At 45.2% G+C, this 25252-nt stretch overlaps 1 protein-coding gene across 2 annotated transcripts in view; it reads right to left on the reverse strand.

The window, feature by feature from the left end:
- Nucleotides 1–9402: 9402 nt before the first annotated feature.
- The window catches only part of LOC115648315, a 94560-nt gene continuing 78710 nt past the window's right edge, over nt 9403–25252 (reverse strand). Inside the window, exon 5 of one of the 2 annotated variants that reach the window (XM_030555701.1) lies at nt 9403–9463. The gene's annotated coding sequence lies outside the window, so the exon portion shown is untranslated. Of the gene's footprint in view, nt 9464–21485; nt 21508–25252 lie in introns of those variants that run through there. The other variant, XR_003999520.1, reaches the window with a different exon arrangement.

The following is a 25252-nucleotide window of genomic DNA, read 5'->3' on the forward strand; positions in this document are numbered from 1 at the left end:
TCAGCCGGTCCCCAGCCTAGAGACACACACACAGGGAGGAGCTGGAGGCTTCGGGATTTCCACAGCAAGCGCTCGAGCACGCCCCTTCCCTCCCCCTGCTCCTGCATGAATGAGACACATGGGGCAAGGGCTCGCTTAGGCGACCTCGTGGGCTCGCCTGCACTTGCCGGTTAGCACGAGGTAGAGCTCTAGCCCCCTCCCCCAGCAGGTAGGGCTACACTGCAGCTGCAATTTCCAGCTGGTGTAGACATAGCCGTGCTAGTGGCACAAAGGGTGGCTCTGTCCAAGATCCTAGGGGTACTACTGGGGGAGCTAGCTCATACCTCTCCCCCCTCCCCCACACATTCTGTTTTTATGGTGCTCAGTCAAAGCTAGGCCATGTACTTCTACTTGAGCTGGCAATGTCATCTCCAGCTTCAGCGTAGACATATCCCAATGTGTGGTAGCAGTAGTAATACACTTGGCTTGCACAGAAGGGGTTGGGGCGGGCATGGTGTAGAGCAGAGGTCAAGTGAGTTTCTCTCAGAAGCTACTAACTCATCCTATATATTGTATCGATGCAAGCTGCTACTTCAGCACAACAATTGAAGGCTGCTGGCTGGACCTCCAATCCCTTAGGACTCCCAGCTAGGGTGACCAGCAAGCAACTGTGAAAAATTAGGACATTTTTTTTTGCTGGGGCAGGGGGGAGAGAAGCTAGGGTGACCAGCTAGCAACTGTGAAAAAACAGGACAGGGAGTGGGGGGTAATAGGCACCTATATAAGAAAAAGTCCCCAAAAATGGGACTGTCCCTATAAAAACAGGACATCTAGTCACCCTAAGAGAATGTGTGGTTGCATAGATAAGACCAAGCCCCTAATATCAGGGCAGTCCTGATAATATCAGGGTGGTTGGTTACCCTAGCCCCATCCCCATGTCTTTTTCTTGCAATCTACCTATTCCCTGATTCCTAACCAGAAGTCAGCTATCATTGCATGTAGGCCTGCTCAGCAGTCCTCCTCCACTTCCTCTCATTTCCATGTGACTTACTGTACCAGCAGCTGCACTCATCCATACCAATAGAGAGGTCCATTTTTTGAAGCTGGTCCCAAAGAAGGCATCACAGCTGGATGCTGCCAGCTAGCAAGAGTAGGACACCAGGGTTTCAAGGTACCAGTGGATCTCTGGTGTGATGCTAGCAGGGATCATGATTTTGGGAACAAGAACCAAAGTGCCAAACTGTACAATGAGATTTCAAATACATTGTCTAGGCAGGGAATCCAACAAATAGGACCACACTGTAAGGAGAAAATCAAAGGGATTAAGATGCTTTTCTGGAAGGCTAAGGACCATAAATTCCAGTCTGATATTTCACCAAAGACATGTCTGCACTATGATGAGATGGACTGCTTCATTAGCAGTGCCACAAGTATAGACCCTGATCTTACAGTGGCAGTTTAAGGGCTCTGGGCAGGGTTGTGAGTCAGCTGGATAGCAAGGAACACATAGAGCAAGATGACAGAAAATTGGAGCTAGAAGAACTAGTTTTTGGTGCTTCTGTGGCCAGTCTGAGCTGGGTCTTGAATCCCAGGACATGTTTGGGAATGAGATTGAAGCAACAGGAAGGGGCATCACAAATCCATAGTTTAAGGTCAGAAGGGATCATCTAGTCTGACCTCCTGTATAGCACATGCCATTAAATTTACTCCCGTATTGAGTCCAATAACTTGTGTTTGGCAAAAGTATATCTTCCAGAAAGGTATCCAGCACTTCTCATAGTATTTTGTTCCAATGGTTAATCAACCTCACTATTACAAATTTGTACTTTATTTTTTAATTGTCTGGCTTCAGCTTTTAGCTACTGGTTTTTGTCAGAATCATCCCTTGGGTAGGGTGAATTGGGGCAACTGCTCCAGGCCCCGAGCTTTGGTGGCCCTGGCGGGCTGGTGCGATTGGCTGGCATGGTCAGTCCTGAAGAGATGAATCTGTCCTTTCTGCCTCAGGCCCTGCTGTTCCTGGCACTGCACTTTGGGGGGCCCTGCGGGCTAGTGCGATTGGCCGGCACAGTCGGTCCCGGAAGAGAAGACTGGGACTGTTCAGCCTGGAAAAAAGAGGACTAAGTAGGGATATGATACAGGACTATAAAATCCTGAATGGTGTAGAGAAAGTGAATATGGAAGTGTTACTTGCCCCTTCTCATAACACAAGAACCAGAGATCATCCAATTAAATTAATAGGCAGAAGGTTTAAAACAAACACATCTTCACACAACACACAGTCTACCTATGAAACTCGTTGCCAGTGGATGTTTTAAAGGCCAAAGCTATAACAGGATTCAAAAAAGAAAAGTTCGTGGAGGATAGGTCCATCAATGACTATTAGCCAAGATGGTCAGGGATGCAAACCCTATGCTCTGGCTCCCCCTAGCCTCTGACTGCTAGAAGCTGGGAGTCGGGACTGGATGACAGGGGATGGATCAGTTGATGATTGCCTGTTCTGTTCATTCCTTCTGAAGCACCTGGCATTAAACTCTGTTGGAAGTCAGGGTCCTGCGGTAGATGGACCATTGATCTGACCCAATATGACTGTTCTTATGAGTTGATCTCATCCAAACACTCAGACATCTTGGTGGTAGTGGTGTGCACATATATGGTAAAGAAAAGATAAAGCAATGTGCAATCTGCATAGGCCTGGCACTTAATGCATGTTGTCTGACCAGTTCATCTAGTGGCTGCATATAGATGTTGAATGGGACCAGAGAGAATTGATTCTTGGGAGACTCAACAAGTGACGACTGTAGTGGCAGAGATGCAGATTTCCACTGCTACTCTTTGTGTGAGTCCTGCGAGTAAAGATTTAAACCATATTAACAATATCTAGCTTTTACATAGTACTTTTCATCTGTAGAACCCAAAACCTTTTACAAAGGAGGTCAGTATTATTATCCCATTTTACAGATGAGGAAACTGAGGCATCCAGAAGTGAAATGACTTGCCCAAGGTCACAAAGCAGGCCAGTGGAAGAGTTAGAACTAGAACCTAGATTTCTTGAGTCCCTGGCCAGTGCTTTATCAACTAAGCCACACTGCCTTGTATGGACTACTGCTCTCTCTCTCAGGTGGGACAGAGGTATCTCACGTTCACCAGTGCTGCATACTGCAAACAGGTACAGAGGGACGAGAATGCATGTCTGCTCTCCACCCACTGACAGGAAGAGACTATCCAACAATGCTGTTAAAGATGTTTCTGTCCCATGTCATGGCCTGAATCCAGACTGTGGTGGGTCTAGGGTATTAGCTTAAATTAGATAAGACTGTAGTTGGATTTTGGCTAGTTTCTGTATCAGCTTGCTCAGGAATGAAAGATTTGGTACTCTGTTGATCAATCTATTGCATGTTTGAAGGAGGAAGAGAAGATTCCTTCTGAAGTGAGCAACTGCCTATTTTTGTCATAAGTATAACCAGTTGTTCATTAGAGAGAGATTTAAAAGATATTGCACCACCCCCTTGTCTTGCAAATATCCTGGGACCAACAAGAGTACAACTAACTGCATACACCAGTTGCTCATGACTGTCTTTCACCAGCCAGGCAGGGCATAGATTGGGTGCACAGTTCTTGGGTTGAGGCTCTGTTAGTTGTTCAGTATTTCTTGAGCAGTGACTGTACTAAACTTCAAGAATTCAGGTGGGCTGTGGGTTTTTTTTTGTTTCTTGTTTTGGGTATTTTTGCTGGTATAAGGTGGGGCAGGTCCATGCTCTTTGAGAGCCTTCCCAAATATAGATGACCTTTTAGTGAATATGTTAGTTCTTCACAGTGCTTGGTTCTGTAGTGGGCTGTAGGCACTCAGAATTGACACAGTGGGTTACCACCCTGGATAGCTCCTTGACTGGCAATCATTTCCGAGGACTTATGGAGGATTGTCGACATCCCAGTACACTGGAAAATTAATGGATTCTTAGATTTTAAGGCCAAAAGGGACCATTATTCCCATCTACTCTAATTTGCTGGATAATACTGGCTACAGAACCTCACCTCAGTTTTTAAGAATGGCATAAAACCTGGGAAATTACAGACCACTAACATTGATTACAGATATGTGGAATATTGCTAGAACAGATAACAAAACAATCAGTTAGTTATTATCTAGGAGAACATATGTGATAGGCAGCATGGATTTGTCCAAAAATAAATCATACCAAACTCATAATTTTTCTTTGAATAGAAGCTTGTTGCATAAAGGGTATGCAACAGACAGTATTGGGCACAACATCCTCTCAGGGAAGCTAATGAAAAGTGTATTCAATGGAACTACTCTAAAATGGATACCGAATTGGATTAAAAGTTAAATATGGGGTAATTATTAATAATTCAGTGTCAAATTGGAAGGAGGTGTTGAACGGGATCCTAGAGGGTCTATTCTATTCTGCATTAATAATAGAGAGGATGGTGTGGAGAGTCACACAAATCCAAAATTCAGGTGACAAAGAGCTGAGAAGCGTTATGCAGTCCTTGAAGGACAGGAGCAAAATACAATACTATTTTGATAAACTGCAGAAATAGTCTGAATAAATAATTTCAGTAAAATGAGATTCAGTCAAGATAATGTAAAGTGATTCATGTAGGATACTCAAACACACTAATGCAGAATTGGGAAATATTGGCTAGACAGCAGTAGGCGAAGAAAATGGAGGTATGTAGTTGCTGATTCAGGCTCATTCAGTAAATACTTTCTAGCTAGGTTTAAAAGAACTGCAAAAAGATGTTGAAAGGTTCCCATGTCAGATAGGTATGTTCATGATCAATGTACATTAGAGTTCAAAGATCAGAAATTTTAGGGGAGTCTAGGATTTGTTCCATTGTATTGGCATGTTCCTGCAAAGTGTTCAGAGCCTCCTGTGAAGCGCTTATCCTCATATTCCACTGAAATCCATCCCTAGATCAGTTTATCTGGGGACTGAGGGGAAGGACATTCTTGATGTAGTACTCTCTATTACCTCTCTCCCTTCATATGATAGAGCCCAATTTGCTCACCTTCAAGGCATGGTTTAAAAACTAAAAAGGGCACATTTGATTTATAAAGTCTTTATAGTTTGTTTCCACTGAAATCAGTTGGAGTTGAGGTATTCAGTATCAGCATTGGCCTGTATGTTTATGTGAACTGGTGTAGAACAAAAAGAATAAACAGCTTTTCTATTGGATTCTGAAATTAATCCCAGCGGGTAAAAATATTTCACATAGATTAAAATAAAATACTACAAAACTGTGCACTAATGACAGGTTCCAAAGCTCACGGAAGACAATGGAAGTCTTTCCATGATTTCAGTGGGCTTTGGATCAGGCCCAAAAGCCTTTAATAAAAACCCTGCTATTACAACACCCTGTACTAGGATCCTGGGTATTTTTTCTAATAGACTGGTACACCCATTTACAAGAGCTAGTGGTTTATTTCATGAGTGTCCAAGAATGTACAGTATAATGTGGCTATATCGGGATAAACTATAACTCTAGGGGGGTAACTTTGAAAGCATTGCCATTACATAGGTCACAGTATATGAGCTTTAATAGCCATAGTTTTCTGAGAATTTTGGTACCATAGCACTGCTGGTATAAAGGAAAGAAAATTTGTAAGCAAATTGATTTTAAACAATATGTGATGGATACCAAGAATTTCTTTCAAGTGTTAAGATTTGAGCTCTGTGCCAGGTGCCTTAGTCTAAACAAATGATGTTATGCAGAATAATTAAATCCATAATTCTGGGTAAGAATTTTCAGTTTCAGGATTTTTTCCTATCCCCCATCTGCCCGGTACAGTATGGAGCAAGCCCAACTAGCAACTTCTTATTTTTATAATTTGTTCTATTAGAAGAGTTCAGAAAAACAAAACAAAACACTAAGGCAAACTTAACCCCGGTGAAATTCACAGCTGCCACTTCATTTTTGTCAAAAGAGTTGAAGCCATTTACACCAGTGATGAGTTTGGCACATAAGAGTACATCTACACTGGGGGGAAAAAACCCACAGCAGCGAGTCTCAGAGCCTGGATCAACTGCCTTGAGCACCCACTATATGGCTAAAAATAGCTGTGTAGATGTTCCCATTAGGTCTACAGCCTTGGCTCTAAAAACTGGCCAGGGCAGTTGAGGCCTCAGAGCCCAGGCTCCAGTCCAACTGGGAATGTCTCCACTGCTATTTTTAGCCCCATAGCATGAACCCTACAAGCCTGAGTCAGTTGACCCAAGCTCTGGGATTTTCTGCTGCAGGGTTTTCTCTCTTTCTTTTTTTGGCAGTATAGACATGCCCAGAGTCTACAATTAACTTTAAAGGCTTGATAACTCTTTTATGTGCAGAAGAGCTTGCAAAGAGAAAAGTTGTGGTAAAAATTCATTGAAAATGTGCACTGTAACTAAGATGCAACTGTCTCTGCAAAAATCATGGACACTGGTTGCTGTCATCCAGCAATGGCTGACATTCCTTAGACTGCAACATGCCAGTATAAGGACATAAGGTTGTTAACAGAGTGGTTGAAAATATGGCTCAGGGCAACAACTATCCTGAGAGTTAAGGGTATCCTTGATGTAATGGGGCATCGCCTCACACAGGCCAATAAGGGGTTAACGGAGCCCTTGGGAGGCTGCATGAGAAGCAGTCAAGAAGGGAGGGACTGTGAGAAGCAGCCAATCAGGGTCCAGCAGGCCCATATGAAAAGAGCCTTAGGGCAGAGCAGAGTCAGTAGTTGCCTGGAGCTTGAGGAAGGAGGACTGTGTCTGGAGTGGGCTGGAATCCAGTAGCACCGTGGACAGAGCAGTACAGACAGGAACGCAGGGAGCAAGAGCAGGTGCTCTGGATGGGCTGCTGAGACTGAGGAGGGTTCTGTGGCTATGGGGAAGTGGCCCAGGGAAATGCAGCAATAGGAGAGGTGCAGCAGGATGCTGAAATCCACAGTGTCCCTGGACTGGGACCCGGAGTAGTAGGTGGGCCTAGGTTCCCCCCCACTAGCCATGGGGAAGTAGCAGGACAATTTACTGTGGTCGCCACTGAGGTACAGGACTATTGAAAAGCTAAACTTCCTCTGGAAGGAGGGAACACGGACAGTGACACAGAGAGTACACTGTCGTTCCTGACATGGTGAGCTGGGCTGCAGGACTACAGAGAAGGAATGACAGTGTACGGACTGTGGATGGAGGTGTCAGACTTGAGCTAATCCCCAGAGTGACCTGGAGGAGGCGCCAGTCCGGTGATGAGTAATGCACTCTGTGACACTTGGTTAAAAGGCCAGTACTGATAGCAACCACAGGATTTTTCCTAAAGTCCTATGCTGCAGCCATGATAAAGGTTAAATGACCCATCTCTTCTGCCATCACAGAATCTAACTCCTACCCTGCACAACTCTTCCAGATTGTAAATTGCTTTGTCAGCCCAGATTGTCTCCATGCTGTCTCCACAAGCCAGCTCTGAAAGATATGAGCAACTATCAAAATACTCGTCACAGAAGGTCACTAGCATCCAGGACACAACGTCTGCACAGTAGCTTCTGTAGACTGAAATTAACATGTATTGCATATCTTCTCCCCTCACATGCCCATCCTCAAGAATTCACAGATCAAGACATCCTACAAGTGCTGAAAGAAAATACTTCCATCTTCTGATTTGAACTCATGTCTACCGTGCCGTGGCTGGTGTATGTGTTAAAATAAAAATGCCTGGGAGCACCAAGGGCCACTGTTGACAAAGTGTCAACATCATCTTTGAAGAAGACAGAGTACTATCCACACTAAAGCCTACTTTACCACAGCCCAGTCTCAGGAAACCAGCTCTGGACCCAGCAGGGAAACAACAAAGTATTTTTTTCATCTGGTTGTACCTTCCGTTGCTTGGGCCATGCCCAGCTTTTTGCCATTCTTCACTTGTGAGTGCTGCTGATGCAGTTTTCTACTCTCAGTTATGTACTCAAGGGCAGCTTAAAAGCATTATAAATTGCCAATCATCTTCTGCAGAACAGTGCAACCTACATCTTTTCATTCACCGGGATGTTATGCACATTCAAGGGATGATCACATTCAAATGATCAAATAGCAACCTCTAACCAGAGAACAGCAGAAAGTATACCTGCAATAACAAAGTATAATGGTAAGATCAATATGGTAATTGTTACTGACAGGTGCCATAATTATCACAGAGAATAGAGGATAATATAAAGAGACAATAAAATCTGATGATCAAACTCTCTTGCTCAGGATACACTCCTAGTTCAGTCCACCTTCCAGTTTCCCTGCTTTTTCTTTTTTCCACTTCCATTTATGCCAGTGCTGCTGCTGTTCTCTCTCTCTCTCTCTCTCTCACACACACACACACTTCTAACATTTTCTTCTGTCTCTCTCTCTCTCTCTGTGTCTTTCAAAGTGAAGATTTACTTGACTGGTTCCTCCTTGAGCCACTCTGGACCTAAGCAAAGTATAGTGTATAAATTGCACCACCCAAAGTAGCCCGGGGGGGACCACTGGGGCTCAGAGGCTTCCCCAGCATTAGAGGGCTTTCTCTTCACCCTCTCCCATGGTTCTTGTCACACAGACAGAAAGCAGATGACCAGAAGTCCGAAGTACAGGCAATGTGATGTTTATTGACGTTAGTTCCAATCAAGCATATCCATAGTTCTATACGCCAGCAGAGTCTGCTTCCCAGTGTCCTCCTTCCCAGTTCTGATGCCGCAGAGCCTTGCCTGTGTCCCCATTCCCACTGCCTCCTTCTTAGCAGGCCAAAATATACCTGCAGTGCATGCCCACAGCCCCACCTCTTACAATTTATGGTCTTGTTCCATTTTGGGGGGGGTTGGGTCTGTGGTCTTTGTCTCACCTCTTTTGTACTCCATGGGTGGGGTGAGGAATGAGGTTGTGCTATGGTCAAGGACAGGCATTTCTGTGGCCTTTTAGTGTTTTGTACCTTCCTCAATCTCCCTTTGCCCCTCCGACTGGGTGCTTGACCTTGCCTTGAGATAGGGGTTGAGACAATCTTCCCATTGTACTAACAAACCCAGCTGGCTAGGCAGAAGCAACATACACAGTGTCTTTGTCTTTTGTTCATACATATTAGTATAAGAGTATCAAAAAGTCAAACCCAAAATTTTCTCTCAGGCTGACCAACAAGCCTATATACTAACACCCAGCTTCCCTGTTGCTCCACAATGGGGGAACATAACTACTGCAGCCTTTGGAAGGGTGCAAGTTATTTCTTTGCACATGGTCAGCTACTGTAGCCAGTGAGTAATAAAATCAAAGTCAAGGCTCCACCCACTCATCAGCCTCTCCACCCATTCCCTGTTGACAACTGACAGTGGGGAGTATCCGGAGACCAGGGACTCTGCTCTGCACCACACCTGGACCCGAAGTACAAGTAGGCCAAGCAAGTGGTTTACTCACCCTTTCTCCACTGCTGAAGAAGACATGGATCCGATGTAGCTTCAAAGAAGGTAACTTTAATTGGATAAAGCCTGAAAAAGAACCAAATTAATATGAGCCAGTAGCTAAATATGAATCAATGCAAAGAGATATTATAAAAATGAGCCTATTTATAATTTTATTTATGAGCCTTTAACATGACCTATAGTAATATATGTGATGTGTGGATATAAAAATATAGTACCTGGTCCCACTCACCAAACAGATATTAATCTCCTTTCCCTGCATTGCAGCTATCATCTTTAGATATTCCACATAGAATACAATGGGATAATACAATGCTGTGTGCTACATATTTATGATGTTCAACAATGGGAGATGTACATCTAGTCAACTGTCCATGGCCCATCCATACAAAATTATCCATATCTGTCCTTTGGAAAAGACCATTGTGGCCAAATCCGAACATTGTTAATTTGCTATTTGATGGGCAAAGCCTGAAGCATGTCAAATATTTGGCCAAATATTAAGCCTCTGTAGTAAATGGACAAGCCTTGGAACAATACTGAATTGATTGCTTTGTGTGTTCCATTGTGCCACTTAACTCCTTGATATTTAATTGCAGAGTGTTTTATTTTCTCTTCTGACACTTCAAGAAACTCTGAGTGACCATCCATCATTTGCTGATTAATTCAAATGTGGAGGCTGTAGGGAATCCTGTCATGTTACAGTTGTACTCATTAGGTTAGCTTCTCAGCTAGGGTAAATTGATGTGGCTCCATTGAAGTCATAGCTGAGAATCTGGTGCATACTTTTATGAATCATACTTTATCAATGGCAGTTTTGCAGAAACAAACCTCTTCAGTGTGTGTGTGGGAAAAAAGTTAGTAAATAATTATTTTAAACCAGCAAATTCTGCCTGATCCTTCTTGACTTGCTTTTTGTCTGCTTGTGTGAATTATACTGGAGTGCAGCAAAGCTATTTCAAAGATCTAATTGACTTCATGTTGAATGTGACTCATTGAGTTCACAGAATTCCTACAAGTAAAAAAGTGTGCGCTAAGTTTGATGCAAATTCTTGCAATTTGTGGTTTGTCTTTGGAGGAGAACTGTGGATTTTATATAATTAAGGACAATTTAAAAAGGCTTAACCCTATCAATCTTTCTGACAAACTCTGCAACAGTTAGTTTCAGTCTATGGTTGGCAAAATACCAAGATGCATGACTGGGATAATTGTAGGCAACATTTGTAACACTACCTGCTTTTCTCTACCTTTTCTACATCATGCTTGTTATGTCAACTGTAGCAAAAAATAAATACGTTACAAATATTTGGGATTGAATTCAATGAAGCCATTTCTTTAATTAGGTCACAGGTGTTCTACAGTGCTTTTGGTTGGTGAACTTGTTAGTTTAATGAGATTAAGGGGAAAAGCTCACTGCATCAGACTTAATACTAACTTTTGCTTTGAGATACACTCATCACAGGCCCAATGATTTTACAGCCATTTGGACTAGTTTGTTTAAATGTTAAGCATGGAATAAAAAATATAGTGCAAGGTCCCCAGGTGCACTAACACAGCGCTCATGCAAGGAGTTGCTATGCTGCCAGGTTTGGTGGAGCAAATCACGCTCCAGTGCCACCCCCAACATAATCTTACCCCCAGCCTGCTCTAGGATCCTTCCAATGCTAAGTGAGGTGGGAGTGGGGGGGCGGAGCTACGCTAGCCCTAAACAAACTTAAGAATTCCCCTACACTGGAGTGGTGCAAAGAAGACTGAAGTGGCTGACTATCCAGCCCATAGTTGATATTAGTAAACTGATCAACATGTGAGTAGATCTCATTTCAAAAGCCTTTTGTTCTTCATAAATGCAAGTCTTGGTAGGACTATTGGAAACAATTGATGTCTTGGCTAGACTGGGCAAATAACAGATTTTTCAGATCAGGGGTTGAATTGGTGGGAAAAATCATTTAGGATCAAACCAAAATGATGATTTTTCAGTTTTTCTTGAAACAAAAACCAAAAAGTATTCTTTTGGATCAAATCTATATTTTGTTGGATCGAAAAACTTTTTTTTTGTTTTGTTTCATTTTCTGGAGTTGAAGGATTTAAATTTGTTTAAAATTAAGTTTAGGTAAATTCTGAAACAAAAAGTCAAAATGTTTCATTTCAGAAAAGCTAAAACAAAATATTTTTAACAATTCCAGGCTTTTCCTTTTTTTTTTTTTTAATACCAAACTTATTTGCTGAATTTGACCCAAATTCACAAATAGTTTTGGATGACCTGGACTTGCAATTTTGGTTGAAAAAACTAGTAGCACAAGATATTTCACCCAGCTTCACACAACTCCTCTATGAAATATTTAAACATTAATTTGAATTTCATTTCTCTTTTGTTTCCCATATTATATTTATTGTCACGGGCTCCTTCATACCACTGTAGGACCATAGCCATAGCTACTCATTCATTTTTTTTTAAAAAGACTTAATAGTGTGATGTTACACCCCATATTCTTTATAGAAATATGCTTATGATACAGATATGGCATAACTGAGATAGATTTTATGTAAGATGGGTCTTGTAAGGTATCACTGGAAAGATTATAATTTACTGAATGTTATTATCCAATTTGTATGCATGTATCATTTCTAAAGTTAGGAATATTTGTGTATTTGTGAGACACCAACCAGACAACAGGCCATCAGCCTCTCTGGGCTATTAAGAAGAAACAATAAGACTTTGAACATATTAATCTCTCTCCTTCCTGAGAGGTATGCTGGGATGTAGGCCTTGGCTACACTGGCGCTTTACATCGCTGCAACTTTCTCACTCAGAGGTGTGAAAAAAACACCCCACCGAGCGCTGCAAGATACAGCGCTGTAAAGTGCCAGTGTAAACAGTGCCGCAGCGCTGGGATCACGGCGCCCAGTGCTGCAAGCTAATCCCCATGAGGAGCTGGAGTACGTGCAGCGCTGAGAGAGCTCTCTCCCAGCACTGGCGCTGCGACCACACTCACACTTCAAAGCGCTGCAGCGGCAGCGCTCCCGCGGCAGCGCTTTGAAGTTCCGAGTGTAGCCATACTCGTAGCTGTGACACTACTCAGTCAGGTGGTCCTGTCACCTGGTACTAAACACCATCTTGGACTTCTAGTAATTTTCCACAAAAAAGAGGGGGAGGTCAAGTTTGGGAAACAAAAGATTCCCACCTTATGTAAATCTTATTAAGGCTGGGGAGTAAGGCAAACAGGACTCTCCCTTTCACTGCCTTCCCACACAAGAAGAAAGACTGCTAAAGGTACCTGGAGAGACAAAGGAACTAAGCTGAGGGAAAGGCAAAGGCTTTACAGAGGATCTCGTCTGTAAAGAGAAGTAACTGGGACTCTAAGCTACAGAAACTCTGCATTCCACCTAAGTCAACATTTAGGGTGAGAAACTATATTTTGTACCCAGTTTCTTTAAAATTTTAAGCTTAGTTTTCATGTTTTGTTTTATTTGCTTAATAATCAGATTTGTTCTGTTTACTATCCCTTATAATCCCTTAAAATACCTTTTATAGTTAATAAACTTGTTTGTTTGTTATAAAAACCAATTTGTGCAATTTATAACTGGGGAGGGGGAGAAGTTGTGCATATCTTCGTCCGCACTGAAGGAGGGGGGCAAATTTATGAGCTTATGTTGTGTAGATTTCTCTACAATGCAAGACGATATTATTCTGAGTGTACTTTCCAGAGGGGAGCTGCACTTGAGTGCTGGGCGATTTCTTAGCTGAGTCTTCTCATAGAGAACTGTTTGCAGCCTCTGTGTGATTCCACAGTTGGTGCATCCCTACCTGTCTGTGTGTGTGCTGCCAGAGGCCGGAGAGCCTAATTCAGCAAAACAGAGAGAGGGAGCCCAGACTAGTGGAGCAGGCAGGCTCAGTGAAATCCCAGGACATGAGGGTGGCATCCCAGAAGGGGGTCCAACTCGTCACAAATAGATTCTGTAAAGACTTCCAATTTGTTTCCCCCAAATCTTCATTGCCTTACTGGACTTGTCATCTCTGCTGAGTAAATAAGATTGCAAATTGAGGGAGTGACATTCTACAGTAGGTGCCACTTAAGGATATAGCTACTAGAGTACTGAACAGAGATACACCATCATGCAAGTACATGGAAAATCTTTTCCTGGCTGGACCAGCTGAATTATATATGCTAGTGAATAAAGAATCTTAACAACGTTACTAGGTTTCATCTGTCAGGTGACATAATATCACAAATTATCTGAGCCCTGTGTGACATATGAAGCATTCCAGAATTAGCACATCCTAGCTGTGCAATATGCCTTATTACAATCCACTTGACAGCTGTCACTGTGCCCTGAAAAGACAGTTATCCTCCCAGGTCTATATTTTGACAAAGCTGGATGAACCAGTGACATACGAGTTAACTCCTTTTCAAAGGGGAAGGAGACTGAATATATTTATACTTTTTTTTAATGTGAGAAAATAGACCTGGAAAATATTTATAATGCTGTGTCACAAAGCTACATCATTATCCACCTTCAAATCCCTCCTGAAAACTCTCCCTTGCCAAGATGCCTATATAAAACTTGACAATGGTTAGGCTGCTGATGTGCAGAGCCCCCGGCCTATCATACTGACTAACAGTGTCTTATTGTTTCCTTGTACCCCTTTGTCAATCTCTCTGTATCCATCTGTTCTCTCTTGTCTTATGTTTAGATTGTAAACTCCTTGGAGTAGGGACTGTCTTTTTAGTTCTATGTTTGCACAGTGGGGTCCTGATCCATGATGAGGCTATACAACTAATAAATGACCAAATGATACCTTCTCCCCAGACAACTTCACGCAGGAGAGTCCTTGCTTGCACCATGACTGTTGGAGCACTCACAGAAGCATTCAATAGAAGAATCCTGTGTGAACTGACAAATACTAACTTTGGAGCAGACAAAGCAGAAGAAATTAGACATGCATTTATAAATGTAATGCTTTAAAAAAAAAAAAAGCAGCGTCACCACAATTACATTTGGAGTCAGAAGTGACAGTGGAGAAAGCTATCCAAATAGCTTGTCACTCAGAGCTCATTAAGGCCTGGTCTACACTATGCGTTTAAACCAAGTTTAGTAGCGTTAAACTTATTTAACTCTGCACCCGTCCACACAATGAGGCCCTTTATATCGATATAAAGGGCTCTTTAAACTGGTTTCTGTACTCCAACCCAATGAGAGGAGTAGCGCTGAAATCGGTATTGCCATGTTGGATTAGGGTTAGTGTGGCTGCAAATCAACGGTATTGGCCTCCAGGCGGTATCCCACAGTGCACTACTGTGACTGCTCTGGAAAGCAATCTGAACTCGGATTCACTGGCCAGGTAGACAGGAAAAGCCCCGTGAACTTTTGAATTGCATTTCCTGTTTGCCCAACGTGGAGCTTTGATCAGCACGGGTGGCGATGCAGTCCCAAATCCAAAAAGAGCTCCAGCATGGACCGTACGGGAGATACTGGATCTGATCGCTGTATGGGGAGACAAATCTGTTCTATCAGAGCTCCGTTACAGAAGACGAAATGCCAAAGCATTTGAAAAAATCTCCAGGCTATGATACAGAGTCCACAGCACAGTGCTGTGTGACAAACGTAACGGAACGCCAAAGAATCCAATGGACGCTCATGGAGGAAGGGAGAGGGGACTGAGGACTCCAGCTATCCCACAGTCCCCACAGTCTCCGAAAAGTATTTGCATTCTTGGCTGAGCTCCCAGTGCCTGTAGGGTCAAACACATTGTCTGGGGTGGTTCAGGGAATATCTTGTCAATTTACCTCCCCTCCCGCCCCCATGAAAGAAAAGGGAAAAAATCGTTTCTTGACTTTTTTCAATGTCACCCTATATCTACTGCATGCTGCTGGTATACAGGGTGCTGTGGCACTGAACAGCAGCATCCTCTCCCTTCCCCTCCCCAGTGGCAGACAGTACAGTGCAGAAGGACTGGTAGCCGTCCTTGTCATCACACTGTGAGTGCTCCTGGCTGGCCTCAGGTGAGGTCAGCCGGGGACGCTTGGGTAAAAATAGGAATGACTCCCGGTTATTCCCGGCAGATGGTACAGAACAGCTGGAAACCATCCTCATCATAGCAACTGGGGGCTGAGCTCCATCAGCCCCCCCCCGCCCCCTTTCATGTCTAAAGAAAAGATTCTGTACTGGACTATCATAGCAGCTGGAGGCTGCCTCCCCCTCTTTTTATCTCACTAAAAAGTCAGTGTTTCTTATTCCTGCATTCTTTATTACTTCATCACACAAATGGGGGGACCCTGCAAAGGTAGCCCAGGAGGGTTGGGGGAGGAGGGAAGCAACAGGTAGGGTTGTTGCAGGGGCACCCCTAGAATGGCATGCAGCTCATCATTTCTGTGGGATCTGACACGGAGCAGCGGTGCTCTCTGGTACAGTGGGGTTCTCTAGTACACTTGCCCCATATTCTAGGCAGAACTGTCTATTTTTAGACAAAACATAAAGAAGGGAATGACCCAGGGCATCATTCCCATTTTTGTCTTTGTGCCCCCGGCCGACTTCAGCGAAGATCAGCCAGGAACACCCGTGACAGCAGCAGACGGTACAGAATGACTGATAACCGTCATCTCATCGCCAATTTACAATGGCACAGCATACGGTACAGAATGACTGGTAAAAGTCTCTGCTACCTTGCAAAGGCAAATGAATGCTGCTGTGTAGCGTTGCAGTACCGCCTCTGTCAGCGGCATCCAGTACACATACGGTGACAGTGACAAAAGGCAAAACGGGCTCCATGGTTGCCATGCTATGGCATCTGCCAGGGCAATCCAGGGAAAAAGGGTGTGAAATGATTGTCTGCCGTTGCTTTCACAGAGGAAGGAATGAGTGATGACATTTACCCAGAATTACCCGTGACACTGTTTTGGCACCATCATGCATTGGGATCTCAACCCAGAATTCCAATGGGCGGGGGAGACTGCGGGGACTATGGGATAGCTACGGGATAGCTACCCACAGTGCAACACTCCAGAAATCAACACTAGCCTCGGTACATGGACGCACACCACCGAATTATTGTGCTTTGTGTGGCCGCATGCACTCGACTTTATACAATCTGTTTTACAAAACCGGTTTATGTAAAATCAGAATAATCCTGTAGTGTAGACGTACCCTAAGAAGCAAAATGCATATGAGAGAACCCCTAAGAAGCTGAGTGAGCTCCTGTGTCAGCCTGCAGAGTCAAAGACAGAGAAGAAATGGAATATGATCCAGAAAAGTGACAAAAAGCAAGGAACTAGCATAAGAGCATGTGAGAAACATACCTGCTGGAGTCACAATGTCAACCAAAAGGAAAATTGCCCAGTACAGAACAAATAAATAAATAAATGCAGGAAATGTAACAAACATGGGGCAGAACACAAAGAACAATCTTTTTAGGACTCAAGTATCAGAGGGTAGCCGTGTTAGTCTGGATCTGTAAAAGCAGCAAAGAATCCTGTGGCACCTTATAGACTAACAGACGTTTTGGAGCATGAGCTTTCGTGGGTGAATACCCACTTCCATGCATCTGAGGAAGTGGGTATTCACCCACGAAAGCTCATGCTCCAAAACGTCTGCTGGTCTATAAGGTGCCACAGGATTCTTTGCTGCTTTTTAGGACTGATACACATGAAGAAGACATGTGCTATTAGTATTAGATGTCTGACGGTCTGTGATACTATCACTCAATGGTAGGAGAACAGAATTTCAGATCAATAGGTAGCCTTATCATACAAGGGAAGACAGAAGAAAAACCTGTTGAAAGTGTTTTGTGTTTAGATTTTTAAGGAAGGCTGTTCTGCCTAATCTTTTACCATACCTGCTGTTACAGAATGAAGTATCTTCTACTTCTTTAAAAAAGTATCTTATATTGGAACTATTGGAACCAAGATATCTCATCTGTTGTTTACACTGGCAAAGAGGTGTCAAACCAAAAAAACCTCCTTTTTATTGAACTGCTTGAATTATTTAGTTATAAAAGTTTAAAACTTAGTTGTGCTGAACTTTCTGAGATTGCACTTCATAGTTCCTTTTTTATTACTTCTTTAAATACATGTCCTCTACAGAGAGCTGCAGGGTTAGGATCTTTTTTTACATGCCTTATACAAAAGCTCTAAGAATATCTAGAGGGGCAGAGTTAGGTACATGCATTAATAGTTTAATCCACTTTTAAAATGCAGTGTAAAATAATCCATATGATATTTATTTTAAAACTATTTCTATTTCCACTCAAATCAAATGAGGGAAAAATTACAAGTTTCTTTGACTGGTAATGGAACAACAACTACAGGGAGCTCTATTTCTCTATGGGTGTCCCTGTGTGACATAGAATCGTAGGCCTGGAAAGGACCTCAAGAGCTCTTCTAGTCCAGTCCCCAACAGATGATTATCTAACTTGCTCTTAAAATCTCCAGTGATGGAGATTCCATAACCTCCCACATGATCGCATACGTGATTGTCATGTGCCCTTTCATTCTGCACAGCTGCTTTGTTCTCTGTAAAAAGGCAGTCCATTAAAATAAACACGAATCCTGCTGTCTGATGCATTTTTCCCCCAAGAATGGAGAGGCCAGGCCAAGAGGAGGAACATGCCCATGTACATTTATATCAACTCTTCTACATCCTCAGATCCTAACAAAAAGTTGCGCCCTCCTCTAGGCCTACCAGGCACATCAGTATTCATCATCCTCATTCTTTTTATTAATGAATTCATTATTAGTTATATTAAAAGTAACATCCAGGATCACTAAGCAGAAGGTACCCCATTGCGTTGGACACCGTTCAAACCCACAGCAAGAGACCATCCACTAAGACCCTAAGCCTATAAACACTTCTGCAAACAGAATAATTGTATACACATGAAAGTCCCATTAAAGTTCCTCACACGTGTGGGTCTAAATTAAGACAAACTGCAACAAGTATGTGTAACAAGCAAGCAGAATGAGAATGGGTAACATAAGAAGCCATGTTTTTATTTAAACTACGTGCACAATTTGCAGGCTTCAGGGGTAGGTTTTTTGGATTTTTTTAAAAAACAAATACATCAGAGATGTTCATGATATTGGCAGCCTCTAGTGGTCACCTTCATATATTATAGTTATAAGTAGTGTGTCAGACCCTTGGTTGGGCTGTGAGAATTGAACCTGGAGATTTAGCTCTTAAAGCACAAATTTCTACTGTTTGAGCCAAATGATGCACCTCTGTTAGTGAAAGCTGTAGTAGACTCATCAACATCTCTCTGTGGCCCAGCCATCAGTAGGCAGGGACAGAGTGCCACACTAAGAGGGCTGCATCCATGAGGGACCCCTGAGCCAGGGACAAGTCCGCAGAAAACTGTGATCCAGGGCCATTGTTACATGGGACTACCACCTCCTGCCGGCCACCTGTTCGCCCCTCCTCCAAATCTGAGGATAGAGATAGTCATAACATGGCCCTTTTGATTACTTATATAGGAAATCTGGGGCTCTCCACTTTTTGATCCATCTAATCGGAATAACCCTTATTAAAATTATTTTAAAGGGAAAAATAATATGATTGTGTAAACTTTACTTTTAGGATAGTCCATCTAATTGATTGTCTGTGACATCTATAGTAAGTGGGTCACTTACAGCAGAACCACTCACTGTAAATAGGTATCACACTAAAGTAAAACAGCTTTTCCTACTTAGGTTTCACTTTATCAAACATTCTTCCTTCTCCTTTTATTACAGTGCACAATAACACTGGTTAAGAACATAAGAACAGCCATATTGGGTCAGGACAACAGTTCATCTAGCCCAGTATCCAGTATCCTGTCTTCCAACTGTGGCCTGTGCCAGATGCTTCACAGGGAATGAACAGAACAGGCCAATTTATTGAGTGATCCAGTCCCAGCTTCTGGCAGTCAGTGGCTTAGTAACCATCTTGGTTATCTAATCTAATTCTTTACTGAATCCTGTTATACTTTTGGCCTTCACACCATCCCCAGGCAACAAGTTCCACTGGTTTACTCTGTGAAGAAGTACTTCCTTACATTTGTTTTAAACCTGCTGCCTATTAATTTCATTGGGTAACCCCTGGTTCTTGTGTTATATGAAGGGGTAAATAACACTGCCTTATTCACTTTCTTCACACCAGTCATGATTTTATATCATATCCCCTCCCCTCCAACACCTCTTTTCTAAGCTGAACTGTCCCAGGCTTTTAAGCTCTCCTCATATGGAAGTTGTTCCATACCACTAATAATTTTTGTTGCCCTTCTTTGTACTTTTCCCAATTCTAATATATCTTTTTTGAGGTTGGGTGACCAGAACTGCATGCAGTATTCAAGATGTGGGCATACCATGGATCTATACAGAGGCAATATGATATTTTCTGTCTTATTATCTATCTCTTCTTTCTTAATTCCCAACATTCTGGTAGCTTTTTTGAGTACCGCTGCACATTGAGTGGATGTTTTCAGAGAACTATCCACAATGACTCCAAGATCTGTTGAATGGTAATTTAGAGCCCATCATTTTATATGTATACTTGTTTTGTTAATTTGGCATGAGGGCAGCCTGGGGGGAGGGCAAGAGGGGCAATTTGCCCCAGGCCCTGGGCCCCATAGGGGTCCCCATGAGAGTTTTTCAGGGCCCCTGGAGTGGGGTCCTTCATTCGCTCCGGAAGCCCTGGAATACTCTTGCGGGCCGGGCCCCTGGAACTTCTTCCACTCCGGGTCGTCTTCAGCAATTTGGCGATGGGGGGTCCTTCCACCCTGGGACCCAATGCCGAAGTGCCAGGTCTTCGGCAGCAATTCGGCAGGCTCCCTGAATACTCTGGGCGGCCCTGTTTGGCATTATTAGTTTAATTTACCTGTTTGCATAAATATATATACACTTCTTTTAAAAAGGTTTTCTAGGTTTGTTTGTAGGTTTTTCCACAGCTGCAGACAACCTAACACAACACTTTTAAAGCTCCATCAGTTAGTTTACTGAAATTGAAGTTTCACAAGGGCATGTTCATAAGAGAAAGAAACTCTTAAAATTAACACTTTAATTCAATAGATACTGGTAAGGCCATCAAAAAGGTACCAGTAGAGCATACTCTGATGGGTTTTGGTCACAGAAACTCACTCAAGACTGTCACTAGATGTGCTGGGAAAGCACTGAGAACAACCCCCCCTGCCAGAAAAGGCTTCCCTTCATTCCCGTCTTGCTGAGTTAGACACTCCAGTCAGCTACAGCACAGACCACGCCTCCCTGCTGTGCACTTAGTCCAGGGGCTTCTCAATTAACAGGGACTTTCCCAGCACCCAGTATTCAGTCTTTCTGGGAGCCTAAACCCTAAATAAATCAGTTTTACTCTGTATAAAGCTTATACAGGATAAACTCATAAATTATCCACTCTCTCTAACACTGATAGAGAGATATGCACAGTTGTTTGCTCCCCCACGTATTAATTACTTACTCTGGGTTAATTAATAAGCAAAAAATGATTTTATTATGAATAAAAAGTAGGATTTAAGTGGTTTCAAGTAATAACAGACAGAATAAAGTAAGTTACCAAGCAAAATAAATCAAAACACACAAGTCTAAGGCCAATACAGTAGGAAACTGAATACAGGTAAATCTCACCCTCAGAGATGTTCCAATAAGCTTCTTTCACAGACTAGACTCCTTCCTAGTTTGGGACCAACCCTTTTCAGACCAATGTTGTGATTTATGGCCTGGGTTCAGCAATCACTCACACCCCCATTGTTACAGTCCTTTGTCTCAGTTTTTTTCAGGCATCTCTTTGGGGTGGAGAGGCCATCTCCTGAGCCAACTGAAGACAAAATGAAGAGGCTTCCAGGGCCTTTTATATTCTCTCTCTTGTGGGCAGAAACCGCTTTATTCTTCTATGCAAAATGACAGCAACAAGATGGAGTTCATAGCCACCTGGGCAGAACACACGTCCATGAATGATTCAGCTTTTTGCAGGCCGATGTCAATGTTTACATGTTAGTTTGAACGTTCCCAGGAAAGCTCAGATGTAGATTGGTGTCTCCCAAAGTCCATTGTCAGTTAAGTGTTTCTTGTTGGGCACTTTCTCAGAATAGTCCTTTCTCAAAAAGCTGACCAAATGCTTCACTGTTGTTACTTAGAATCAAAGACACTGAGATAAGTACATAGTCAATATTCATAACTTCAAATACAAAAATGATACACACATACAGACAGCACAATCATAACTAGCAAATTACAGCCTTTCCTTAGATACCTTACTTGACCTCCTTTGTACAAGATTTGGTGAAACTATAGGACCTTGGTTGCAACAATGATCTATACGGTCACAATTCATGTCAATAACGTCACACCAATAGATACTGGTAAGGTCATCAGAAAGGTAGCAGTAGAGCATACCATCAAATACAGGGTCATTCCCAAACCCTGGTAAAATGATGTACAATCACACATGCTCCTTTATTCATTATTTCAGTCACTTCCTGCAAAAAAACCTTATAACTTATACACCATTATTGGAGGAATCAAAGTAAGAGAGTCCTGGAATCCTAGTATTACTTTTATGAACATGTATATTTTTGTACCACCTACACCTCTTGCACTTGGTGAAAGTAATTGGGGGAAGTTATGAAAACACCAGGCTCCTAACTCTCTACCAAACTTGTAAGCTTTATCACTGCACTACAAGCTTGATGTACTTGGCAGGAACCAGAAACAGTGGCATAGCCAGGTTCTAACATCAGGGGGAGCGAACACATAAAAAAAAGGCACCATTCAAACCCCTTCCCCAAATCCCCAGCCCCACCTCCTCCCTGGGCATGCCACATTCTTCTTCGAGTGATTGCTCACATCCATTCCAGTTAGGTGTGCGCGCCGCGCGTGCACGTTCGTCGGAAACTTTTTTACCCTAGCAACTCCAGTGGGCCGGCAGGTCGCCCCCTAGAGTGGCGCCACCATGGCGCTCTATATATACCCCCGCCGGCCCGCCCGCTCCTCAGTTCCTTCTTACCGCCGTGTCGGTCGTTGGAACTGTGGAGCGCGGCATAGCTGTCCTCCACGTCCCTAGCTCTCCTAGTTTCTATCGCTTATCTCTAGTTCCATATAGTTGTTAATTAGTATTGTTAAGTAGATAGTTTAGTAAATAGTTGTTAAGTAGTTCTTTGCCGGGGGCTTAGCCCTTCCCGGCACCCGGCGCCAGGCTCATGCCTGTTTCGCCAGGCTTCAAGCAGTGTGCGGCCTGCAAGAAGCCCATGCCTACCAGCGATCCCCACGAAGCGTGCCTGAAGTGCCTCGGGGAATCGCACAGATCTGACAAGTGCCGCATCTGTAAGGCTTTTAAGCCGAGGACAAAAAAGGAGAGGGATCAGAGGCTCCGAACTCTCCTAATGGAGGCGGCACTTGACCCGTCGTCTTCGCAGACCGTGGTTTCGGCACCGGCACCGGATCGCTCCGGCACCGAGAAGACTCCCCGGCACCGACCTTCTCCGGCACCGGAATCAGAGCCTAGGCCGTCGAAGTCTGATACTCCGGCCAGGCAGACCCGGCTTGAGCGCCCGGCCTCGACATCGGCCACGGCGCCGCCGGCACCGTCAGCACCGTTGACTCCGGGCCCGGCGGGTCCGTTGAGTCCGGTGCCGCCGAGCTCCCCCATGAGATCTGGGGTTGAGATAGTGGTCCCATCCACTCCGGAGACCTTCGCCTCGGCTCGGGACCTTATTGCCCTGACTGAGCCCACTCGGCTGCCACCCCCGGTACCTCCGGTGCGGGTTGTGTCCAGAGGCAAGCCCATGCTGTCGGCGCCACCCAGAGACAGTCGTTCCCCATCCAGGTCCCGACGTCTTGGGCGCTCCAGATCCCGACGCCGCTCGCAGTCCCGGCACCGCTCCCCTCAGCGATACCGGTCGCACTCGCGGCAACGGTCGGCATCGAGACGGTCGCGGTCAGGCTCCAGTCGGCGTCACCGGCACCGCGACTCCAGGAGCAGGTCCCGACGCTACTCGCCGCACCGGTCGACCTCCCGGCACCGAGCTGGTGGCAGGTCCCGGTCTCGGTCGACCTCCCGGCGCCGAGCTGGTGGTAGGTCCCGGTCGACCTCCCGGCACCGAGCTGGGGGTAGGTCCCGGTCGACCTCCCGGCACCGAGCTGGTGGCAGGTCCCGCTGCCGAAGCGGCACCCGGTACCGATCAGGATCCCGGCACCGTGATAGATCCCGATCCCGGTCCCGGTCCCGGCACCGATATGACTCCCGGCACCGGTCCCCGGCACCGACACGATCTTCCGTGCCGGCCCGCGCGGACCCATACCGTCCGGGGTCGGCCCCGCCGTGGCCCTCGAGACAGCCGTCCGTATCTTCTCAGACGGACAGTGGGTATGCGCTCGGCACCGACCGGCAGGCGGCGCTGTTCGGGGATCCGCCGCTGCAAGACCAAGGCCCACAACAGTGGGGATTCTGGACACCCTGGGCATACCATCAGGCCCAGGGCCCCCAGCAGCTCCCTGCCAGACCGGCGACTGCGGAGCGTAGGGCCCCTGAAGCCTCCTTGTCTCGCCCCCCTCCCTCCCCGGAAGGGGAGGAAGGGTCCAAACAGCAGGACTCCGCTGTGGCTCCGGAGGCAGAGGCGAGGGCTGAGGATGACCCTCAGTTGGACACTATCGTGCCTGGGGTCTCCTCATCCTCCTCCCCGGATGAGGCGGTGGCGGGTACCTCCTCCAACAGTCCCCCCCCGCTGGATCTCAGGGCGCACCAGGACCTCCTCAGGCGTTTGGCTCAAAACCTGAGTCTGCAGGCAGAGGAGGTCTCGGAGATAGAGGACCCAATTGTCACCATCCTCTCTTCCGATGCTCCCACCAGGGTCGCCCTGCCGTTCATACGGACCATCCAGGCCAATGCCGATACTATCTGGCAGTCCCCGGCCTCCATCCCTCCGACAGCGAAAGGAGTCGAGAGGAAGTACCTTCCTCCCTGGAGTACGGAACACTCTGGCAGATCGATTGAGCAGATCCTTCCTGTCACACGAGTGGTCCCTTCGCCCGGATGTCGCTCTCTCCATTTTCCGGAGGTGGGGTTATCCCCGGGTGGACCTCTTCGCGTCCAAGGGGAACAGGAAGTGCCCAGCGTTCTGCTCCTTTCAGGGCAGGGAGCCGGGGTCGATAGCGGATGCCTTCCTCATCCAGTGGTCGACCCACCTGTACTATGCATTTCCCCCGTTCCCTCTGGTCCACAAGGTCCTCCTGAAGGTGCGCAGGGACAGGGCGCTCGTGATCATGGTGGCCCCGGCGTGGCCCAGGCAGCACTGGTACACCATGCTGCTGGACTTGGCCATAGCCGACCCAGTTCCCCTGCCCCTTCATCCGGACCTGATTACCCAGGACCACGGGACCCTCTGTCACCCAGACCTGCAGTCGCTGCACCTGGCGGCCTGGCTCCTGCGTGGCTGACTGGCTCAGAGCTGCGCTGCTCTACGCCCGTGAGAGAGGTGCTCTTGAGCAGCAGGAAACCGTCCACAAGAGCCACATATTCAGCGAAATGGAAGCGCTTCTCCTGTTGGTGCGTAGAGAGAAATCTCCGCCCTATGGAAGTTTCGGTTTCCGAAATATTAGACTACGTTTTGTCCCTCAAAGGGCAAGGTCTGGCTTTATCGTCATTGCGAGTCCACCTAGCAGCTATCTCCACCTTTCACCCGGGTGTGGACGGTCGCTCCGTTTTTTCTCACCCGACGGTGTCGAGATTCCTTAAAGGGCTGGAACGTTTATTCCCTAACGTCCGTCCCCCTGCCCCAACCTGGGATCTTAACCTGGTGTTGTCCCGGCTCATGGGACCCCCCTTTGAGCCGTTAGCTACTTGCTCCCTGCTCTACCTCTCTTGGAAAACTGCCTTTCT

The sequence above is a fragment of the Gopherus evgoodei genome, chromosome 3 (assembly GCF_007399415.2).
Source record: "Gopherus evgoodei ecotype Sinaloan lineage chromosome 3, rGopEvg1_v1.p, whole genome shotgun sequence".
Classification (NCBI taxonomy): Eukaryota; Metazoa; Chordata; order Testudines; family Testudinidae; genus Gopherus; species Gopherus evgoodei.